The sequence below is a fragment of the Ursus maritimus genome, unplaced genomic scaffold (assembly GCF_017311325.1).
Source record: "Ursus maritimus isolate PB19 unplaced genomic scaffold, ASM1731132v1 scaffold_3, whole genome shotgun sequence".
Lineage (NCBI taxonomy): Eukaryota > Metazoa > Chordata > Mammalia > Carnivora > Ursidae > Ursus > Ursus maritimus.
Window position 1 is genome coordinate 83,734,019 of NW_024425563.1, and position 9,913 is coordinate 83,743,931.

The following is a 9,913-nucleotide window of genomic DNA, read 5'->3' on the forward strand; positions in this document are numbered from 1 at the left end:
ATTCAGATTTCTTAAACTTTTTTTTTTTTAATTCCAGTAAACATACAGTGTTATACTAGATTTCTTAAACTTTATCTTTTAGTCCTTCTAATAAGTTATTTTTATTAATCTTTTTTTTTAATTGAGACTTTTTTGCTCTCTTTTCTGATTGTTCCGTCTTCAAAGAACTCTGTTTTTGTGTATGGAAACAATACTATTTTAATCACTGTGAGGGTACTCGAATTTTTTAAAAGCCATTTTAAATGATTTCTCTGAATGATCTCCCCTCTGGCATTAGACTGTTAATCTTTTTTTTTTTTTTTAAAGATTTTATTTATTTATTCGACAGAGATAGAGACAGCCAGCGAGAGAGGGAACACAAGCAGGGGGAGTGGGAGAGGAAGAAGCAGGCTCATAGCAGAGGAGCCTGATGTGGGGCTCGATCCCAGAACACCGGGATCATGCCCTTAGCCGAAGGCAGACGCTTAATCGCTGTGCCACCCAGGCGCCCCTGTTAATCTTTTTTTTAAAAATGCTCCATCATATGTCAGGTTCTTAATTATATATTTATATTTATAAATTAAAGACTTTATTAACTTTTCTCGTTTTCCTCCACTACCATGTATCAAGTGTTTCCAGCATCGGACCCTTCCCTGAATGAAATGATGATTAGGAGGTTTTGTGTACCACAGTCAGCTCTGCAGAGTGCTTGCTTGATTTGAGGGAAAAGAGGCAAGAACTGGCCTGTAGGCTAGGGCTCACCCTCTTTCCAAGTGCTAGGAAGAGAAAGGATTTATCTGTAATACCTAACTCATATTAGAAGCACTGTTTCATTTTAATTAATGCATCAGAATTTTCCATTAATCTCTCTGCTTTAATGCCTCTGCTCATCCCTGCTCTATCCCTGCTGACTCCGTGCCCAGAGCTTCTTTCTAGAAGACCACTCTCATTCCCATGGCGGTCCTTCTTGCACTAATCCTTAGTTCTGTTTCATCGGTTACTTTTCTCCAAACATTTGCTTATCTCATTCTCTTCAGAGTTCCTCCTATTCTTTGCATAATTTTACAGCCTTTTAAAAGGAGTTACAGGGCAGAGAGAAGGCAAATGCTTGTGCTTAATCCTTCATTTATTGTTTTTCATTTTGAAAACTGAGCACGTGAATGTTAAATTTCATCAAACACATTTTTCATATAAAATGCATAGAAATATGGAGAAGGATTTGAAAGCATTTACCACAAAACTGTAAATAGAAGTTACCTTTGGATAGTGGAATCGTGGCTAACTTTGTTTTTATTTGTACTTTCTAGGATTTCCATGGTACACACTACCATTTTTGGAAGAAATGTCATAAAAGCAAGTTGTAAGTGCTTATGATAGGAGCACAAGGGACTTTCTGAATCCTCTCGGAGGAGGTGTCTGCAAACACAGGAGACCCCTGGCTGAAGAGTGAGAGTCATGTTCAGAGACATCTCAGAACCCCAGGTTTGAGAATACCACTAACTGAGAGAGGGATGTGGACCCGCTCCCTGACTGACCTAAGCTATCAGGTTTGCTTTTGTTACCTGCTTCACATAGAACCCTAGAGGCAGGTACTATTTTCTCTGTTGCCAACTAAACATACCAGGCGGCCTACAGATCTGCTCCCCGCTGATAGCTGAAAGCAGAACCGCGGAGAGTCTGCTGTGGGAATCCCCCACGAGGGGACCAGCGGGGTAACGACAATGACTGGAGGGAACCAGGTGAGTCTGTGCCAGCCCAGAGTGGTTAGCTCCCACTCAGCTCTTGCTGAATACTGGCTTCCATTTAAAATCGTCCTTTATATACGGGTTCAATTTACATATAGTGAACTGCACAGATCTGTGTGTGGTTTTAATGAGTTCCACCGTGCATTTCAGGCTATTGTGAATAGAACCTTTTCGTCACCCAGAAATTTTCCCCGTGCTCCCACCTGGTTAATCCCTGCCATATCCCTGAAATCACCATTGAGTAGTTTTGCTGATTCTACAACTTCATACAAAGATTTATTTATTTGAGAGAGAGAGAGAGCACGCACGTGTGCGTGCAGGGTAGGGGCAGGGCAGAGGCAGAGGGAGAGAGAATCTTAAGCAGACTCTACGCTGCAGAGCCCAACGTGGGGCTCGATCTCAGGACGCTGAAACACAACCCGAGAGGAAACCAAGAGTCGGATGCTCAACTCATTGAGCCACCCAGGCACCCCGCATTCCACAACTTCATATAGATAGAACATCCAATTTTTAAAAAGAACTTGATACTACGCTGTAACAAAACTATCTCTTTTTAAATGTTACACAGTATTTCTAAAACAACTGCAGACCCAACACACACAGGCTAAATTCAGCCTACCAGCAATGCAGCCCCTTTCTGCCTGGGCTACAGGAGAAACCAAGATATATTTTCTACACATTTATTAATTTCTCTCCCCATTGTTGGCTTTGGTACTACCTGCCAGTTTTATTCTTTAGCAACTAGCAGCACATTCTTTAAAAAGGAAGGGAGAGCCCCACCTGCAGGGTACCAAGCCGGCAAGGAGAATGGGAGACTGAATCCCACTCCATGGCCAGCCTTGGGGAATGGAATCCCAAAGGAAAGAATGGGTGGGGGCTGACTGGTGAGGGAAGGAAAGCTGGACACCACGCAGGGGTGTAAAAAAGAAGAAACAGATCCCAGGGCTGCTGGAATTTGGACTAAACAATAAGAAACCTCATCTTCCAATCACTCCGCAAGCATCCCTCTGAAAAGGCCCTAGAAGGCCCCATCTGATCTTCAGCATTCTCCCAAGCTCCCGCTCCACAGCCGCCACTTTCATTTCCTCCTACTTCCCACCTTGTCCCTCTGCTCTGGGCACTGGGACCTTCCTGCTGTGTGCCAGGCACACACCTGACTCCTGCCCCAGAGCTCCTCAGAACCTTCTCCTTCACCACCTTCAGGTCTGTGCTCAACATCATTTTCCAGCTGAAGCTTTTCCTAACTAGCTTATTTTAAAAATTGCCCAACCAGGCCCTCCACTGCCTTCCCCCCAGCTTTACTTTTATCACATAGCACACATCACCCTCTGACCCACACTGTATGTTACTTCATTGTCTGCCTGTCCTCTGCCCTTCATGAGAAGGAAAACTACAAGAGGACAGGTACAGAACAGAAATTCACTGGACATTTGTTGAATGAATGAGTGAATCGAGGAAGGAAGGAAGAAATGAAAACCCCTGCTAGCTTTGGATTCTGTTGTTAAAAGAGTTCAATCGGACAGGGGTTAGTTAAAACAATTTTATCATTTCTAATTATCTTGCAACATTTCCACAGGATAGTCTTTTCTAATTACATTGCAACATTTGTTTTGAGGGAATAAAGATTTAAAAAGCAAACACATACTACTCCTAGCGACCAGAAAAACCCCAACAATACTTATTAACTTCAAAAATCAGGTTTGTGGGAGGAAAAATGCTTAAACACATCACTGGGCATTTGGGTTTACTCATAATTAAGTTTTTCATTTAAAGTTTTAACTTAAAGTTATGAGGACAAAACCCACCTTCTCATAGAACATTTACTCCTATATTTCCTTTAAAGACTTTAAGTAATCTCCACACCCAGTGTGGGGCTCGAACACATAACCCTGAGATCTAGAGTCACATGCTCCACTGACTGAGCCAGCCAGGTGCCCCCCCCCATTTACTCTGTCTTAATTTATTTAAGGAGAAAGTAAAGAAATAACAAAACAGCATGTACCCAATATTACTAAATATATGAGAATAAGGATCAGCAATAAACATATAAAAATGAATCCAAGATTTTTTTTTTTTAATGGCAGGGATGCAACCAGTTCTAGGTAGATGGCGAAGTAGGGGCTGAGCTAGTTCTGTAGGTCTGCATTTGATTTTTGATACCAGGTAAGGGCAGTTCATTTAAAACACAAAGGTAAATAACTCTGGGGTCAGTAGCTTTCCTAAGCTAAGAAAAAAAAAATTCCCCAACCCAAGACATTATTTAGAATTAGCCCAGGCCCTGGGATTGGCCAGTGCTGGATTAGACCATGTGTGTCCAGCCTGCCAGTTCACCTATGAAGACACCCTCTATCCACCATGTTTGGAAGACAGCAGGGAACATGCTGGAATCATGGGACACAAGCCCGTATTTCCCAACACATGGCAGGGGAAATACAATGATTTGCCCAAGTTTTGGAAAGCTTGAGAATAAACTTGGAGCAGCTCCAAGACCAAGAGTCGAGAGAAAAGAAAGAAATTAAATGTAGCTCCTTGCAATCCATGGCCCTTGATGCCCTTGGTCTGTTTCCTCCTTAATGCCTTTCCATCCTTTTGTCAACTCATGTCCGTTTCTCTTTTACTGATCTGACAGTCACACATACACACAGTTTTTTTCTTCTAGGTGTTTTGGGATGTGAAGGGCCGTAGGAGAAAATAAGAGTAGGATAAACAGAAATAAATTTCATGGATTACAATTTAATAAGTTATATCTTTATATCTAAGAATAATTTTCAAAGTGTGAACATCTACAGAATTAACAACATAATGGCAGCAAGACTGGGTCCCAAACAAATGATTAAGGTAAACAATATGCTCTGTTTTTCCTATTCCAGCTCTGGTAACTGGATAGCCTACAACTACCTGAGAAGGTGTGAGGATCACCTTTTTTATCTTACTTTGGACACAGAAGCTCGAATTTCAGCAATGATCAAGGTCATCATCTTTATCCCTTGCTGACACTTTTCTCCCATACCCCTACCAGTCACAGACCGCTTCTAGGAAAAAATTTCAACAGGCTATTGAACACTGGCATGTGTACCCAGAGGAGAGAGATAATCGTCTCTGGGGACATTTAGGAACAGCTAATGGTCTTGGATAGGCAGAGTTACATCGAGTTCAGTCCATCAGAACGTACTGGGTGCTAAGGGCTCGCAAAGCATCGTGGGAATGCTGACCCAGTGAGAAGGCACAGCACCTTCCCTGAATAAACTGAAGTCGCTTGATGTGGACTGCTTCTTAGGAAGGCATGTTTAGGCCTGGTTACCACTGAGTCTATGTAATCCTGGGCCAGCTATGATAGAAGGGATTTTGTGGGCCTGCTTTCTATCTTCAGGTGACACAATCTTAGAATCAGTTCTTTAACCCAGTGATTCTCAGTCTTGGCTGGACATTAGTGTTTCCTGGTTGGGGGTTGGGGAGGCTTTAAAAAGAGAGATGTCTGGGCCTGCCCCAGTCCAATTACATCAGAATCTCTGACCCAGTACTTCTTTTTTTTAAATAAACTCTTCCTGTGATTCAAATGCATAGAATTATACCTTAGTAGTCAAGAATCACTGATCCCATATGACACAGAAAAAATGAATGTCCAAAGAATTTAATTGACTTGTTACTTGCCCAAGATTACACACCTAGTTAAGGGCAGAGCTTGGATTAAAACTGTGATCTCGGGGAGCCGGGGTGGCTCAGTTGGTTGAGCGTCTGCCTTCAGCTCAGGTCATGATCCCGGGGTCCTGGGATAGAGCCCCATGTCAGGCTCCCTGCTCATCAGAGAGTCTGCTTGTCCCTCTGTCCCTCACCCCACTTGTACTCTCTCTCTCAAATAAATAAATAAAATCTTAAAATTAAACCATGATCTCCACCAGTTTACTTATCCAACTAATGTCTATCAATGGCATTCTAAAGTTGTGACCAACTACACAGCTGTCACTCAATAAGGTAAGTCAAAGCTGCTTCATACCTAAGGATCAGTTAGGCTGGTCCTGATCCAAGTTAAAAAGAGAGAGTAAGCTGTGTTCTTTCTGGCATTCCCTCTCTTATCCCTTTCTTCTAAATTGTGCTGCACGATTCAGGACTCTGGAAATGTTAAGAAATCCTGGGCTCCACATCAAATCCATCACTATCTATGACCCACTTTCCCAGTTTATTAGTTCCGGGGGGCCCTCTACCTACCCAAATCCAATGTGCAGCACAGAGGGCAGGGGACAGGTCCCCAGATGAGAGGTCTGGTCAGTTCAGTGAAACCTTGAGTCGTAGGGCTGAGAGCTGGAGAAGGGAGAGCTCGCTCCTCGGCCCTAGGACAGAAGAAAGGAAAATTAATCCAGTGGTTGCTGGTTTGTTCTTTGAAAGAAGTTATGTCCAAAATGTTTCTTGATGCTCTCCATTCCTAATAACAACCAACTCTCTCCCAAGACACAACTACTGCTATCACAGGGGTTTATACTGACTATGGTAATTACGTAATACAACACACACCCATACACACACACACATCTCCTTTCCAAAGGTGAACACGAGTATGTGTGTGTGTGAGAGAGCAAGTTCAAATTTTGAATTCAACCGCTCCCATCCTGAACAAATCATGGTTACAACAGTTCATATGTGAGAAACTGCCCTGAATGGGGCATCATTACTGGGAGAAAAATCTCAGAAGCACTTTCGTTGAGAAGGAAGAGAAAAAATTAAAAAATGGGATTCATAACATTCAAGATACAAGCTGATATTGATCAACTAAAAAATTAACAGGACTACTGTCTTTAGTCTTTTACAAATAATATAATTACTTTCTATTTACAGAACACTTACTCAAAAGGCCAAGTATTTATTCCATTCCAAAGTAAATTAAGTTCTAACTACTTGGTTTGACCCATATCCTCGCTTCACTTCCATTTCCCTGACTAAATCACTGGTCCTGTTCTAAAGGGAGGTCTTATTCCTCTGAAAGATATGCAACATTTTGAATGCTATGTGTTTTTTCTAGGGATAAAGTCCTTAGCTTTGGCCAGATTTTAAAAAAGACTGTCCCGTCCCCCCACCCCCTCCTCCCAATACAATAGTTTACAAGGGTGAAGCTGAAGAGAAGATGATGTAGTTGATAATTGCTGGTATCCACAGTGCAAGATTTTCTGAAACTGGCATCTGGAACTGTCTTCTAAAAGAAGAATTGAAGGATCTTATGAAATTGGATCTATCCTCCAAAAGGATGAACTTAGATGAAACAGAGTATGGGAAGCACCAGAGGATTACATTGCCCATGCTGACCTTGTCTTCCTTTCTGCACAATTCCACTAGTTCGAAACCAAAGGAAAATCACCATCCCCTCGTTTTTGTTGTTGATTTTGACTTTATTAACTCAATGATAGTGCAAACACTAGGGAAAATGGACATATCTTTTTAGTTATATTTCCTAGAAAAACTTGTATCTGGAATTAATAAAATGCAGACTACCTGCATTGATGGAAAAAAAAAATTAAGATATCTGGGGACATACATTTAGAATGAAATGAAAACTCAACTCGTTTTCCCCAGATTTCAAGCTACACTACAAAGCTGTAGACATCAAAACATGCCCATATGGTACTGGCATAAAACAGACACATAGATCAAGAGAACAGAGTAGAGAGCCCAGAAATAAACCCACACTTATGTGGTCAGTTAATCTACAACAAAGGAGGCAAGAATACACAATGGGGAAAAGACAGTCTCTTCAAAAAATGATGCTGGGAAAACTGGACAGCTACATGCAAAAGATTGAAACTGGACCATCTTCTCACACCACACACAACAATGAATTCAAAATGGATTAAAGACCTAAACGTGAGGCCCGAAACCATAAAACTCCTAGAAGAAAACACAGGTAGTCATCTCTTTGACGTCAGCCTTGGAAACTCGACTGGTTTTGATTTAAATTGAAGAGGCATCTACACCTGACAAGTCAGTCCACTGTTGTAGTTTTAATTGGAAAATTCCTCTATCTTCCATTCTTCTGCAGCTCTTAGCAAAATGCCTCACACAGGGAAGGTGCTCGAATACTTGCTGGATTGAGTCAATTCTTTGGTATCACTCATAAATTAATGAGGAACCTGTAACTCTGTAGAGTTTCAGGGTAGAGAGAGAAAAAAAGAAATGCTACGTAACAGGACTGGGGCTTCAGGTGTTACCTAACAGAGCAGAATGCTTTCCAGCAGTGCACTTAAGATATCAGTCATAGCAACCTTACCTACCAATTCTTCACGCTGAGCTTTTTTCTAATGCAAATTAGTCTGAATTTCTCTCTCCTGCTTCTGGTCTCCCACCCGGAAGTCTTCTGAACAAAGAAATACTACGGTAATTAGGATTGCCTGGCAAAACCCGATTCCAAATTTCGTTTCAGGAAGTTGCATACTTCAACTTTTCCTCTCTTTCCAAGTTTACCCTCAATGATGCATGTTCTGTGCATTTATAGCTAATACACACTGTTCCCAGTTCTCAGATAAGAAAAAGCTGAATCTCAGGGTTCCCCCGCACCGAATTTCCATTTTTGTTATTATAACTTCCATTCACGATTTACCAACTCTAGACCCCAAACGGATCACGGGGAGGGAAAGAATCTTCGCCCCCTTTCTCACAGCGTCGCTGACAGCTGCCTTCTTCACAGCCGGCAGACCCTTGCAGGTCTTGCACCCTCGCGGGCTTGACCTCCACCGAGGATGCCCAGCATGCGTCGCCTGCCCGCCTGGCGCAGAGCGCCCATTCCGGGAGGCAGTCACCGCGGGTAAACCGGGTTCCTGATCAATGGTCTTTCCCAAGTAGAGGAGCGCGCAGGGGCCGCTGGATCACACCCGCTCCTGCGGCAGCGCGCCCGGCACGGGTCGGGAGCGAGCCGGAGTTTCAGGCAGGAGGCCACCACTACCAAACTGCAGAGCAGGAAGGCTCGTCCCCTTCGCGGAGCTGCGGAGACTGGGGGCTTTGCCGGGTGCTGAGGGGAGGCCCAGCCTCCGAACCACAGCCCCTCGCGCCCCGGGCTGCGCAGCACGGGGACCCCACCCGGCGGCTCCGCAGGCAGCGCGGTCCCAGCGAGGAGGCCAAAGGCAAGAGAGATTTAAAAACCGACGGGATACAAACAGGCGAGAACGAGAAGTGTCTCGATAGGCGTCGGCGGGGCAGGGCCGAGGTGTGGCCGAGCATCAGAGAGCGTCGGAGGAGGCGGAGAATATTTTTGAAGGGCCGGTTCTGGACCAGGAGGCGTGAGTCTCCAGTGGTGCGCTTGGCGTGCTGCCGCGGGCGGGGAGGTGTAGCGGGACGTTTCCGGAGGAAAGCACTTCCTCAGACTTCATCCTGTCAGCGCTTAGACACCGCCGAGGGGGCAAGTCGAATTCGTTTTTGGAAGGCGTGAGAGCCCAAGAGACCGAGAGGTAAGCCCGAGACACAGCGGAGACGACGGCCAGGCGCCCGAGTCCCCGGACCCCGCGCCCCCTCGCGCGCACTCACCGGCCGGCGCTGCCCGGGGCTGCCCAGGGCCGAGCCGCCTGGACGCCGCGCCGCTGCCTCCGCCCGCGGCTCTCGGAGGAGGCGCAGACGCGCTGTGGGGCCAGGGCGCCCGGCGCGCCGCCCGCAACCCGAGCCCGCCCCGCCCCGCCCCGCGCCGCCCCGCCCAGGCCCGCGCCGCCCTCCTCCCTCCGCCCTCCGTCCCGGGACACCTTGGGCCCGAGGTCTCCTCCCAAACGTCTAGAACTTCGGGGGCGTGCTTGGCGATTAATGCCATACTTGTCCATCCCCCTAAAGTTACGGAACTGACACCCCACTTTCACGTCCCATGGCTCACGAACTCCTCAAGAGGGGATTCGTGGAGCTTGAAGGTGGGGTAAGAGACCAGTTTGGAGGGTCGAGGCCGAAGAAAGCACAATAAACAAACGCTATAGTATTCACGTAGGAAACACTGCTTATTATTTTTAAAATGGAAACATCCTAACATATATTCTCAAATGCAGTGATTATAGAAACCCAGACCTGATACAGGAACGTGCAAATGCAGAATGACAATCTTTTTTAAAAAAATGCTTTGATGAGCTGCTTTCGATGAGCACTTTTTCTTGCAAATACTGACTCGTGCAACAAGGCCGTGCGTGATAGATTCTTTTTCAGGAATTCTAGTTAGAATTTACAAAACACCTTTT

The 9,913-nt window shown here is 44.9% G+C and overlaps 1 protein-coding gene across 7 annotated transcripts in view; it reads right to left on the reverse strand.

Moving 5' to 3' along the window:
• The window catches only part of SLC26A5 (solute carrier family 26 member 5), a 75,562-nt gene extending 66,239 nt beyond the window's left edge, over positions 1 to 9,323 (reverse strand). For all 7 annotated transcript variants that reach the window (XM_040644342.1, XM_040644348.1, XM_040644345.1 and 4 more), the window contains exons 1-2: positions 9,228 to 9,323; positions 5,931 to 6,052 (exon numbers count right to left, since the gene is read on the reverse strand). The gene's annotated coding sequence lies outside the window, so the exon portion shown is untranslated. The remainder of the gene's footprint in view (positions 1 to 5,930; positions 6,053 to 9,227) is intronic.
• Positions 9,324 to 9,913: the final 590 nt, after the last annotated feature.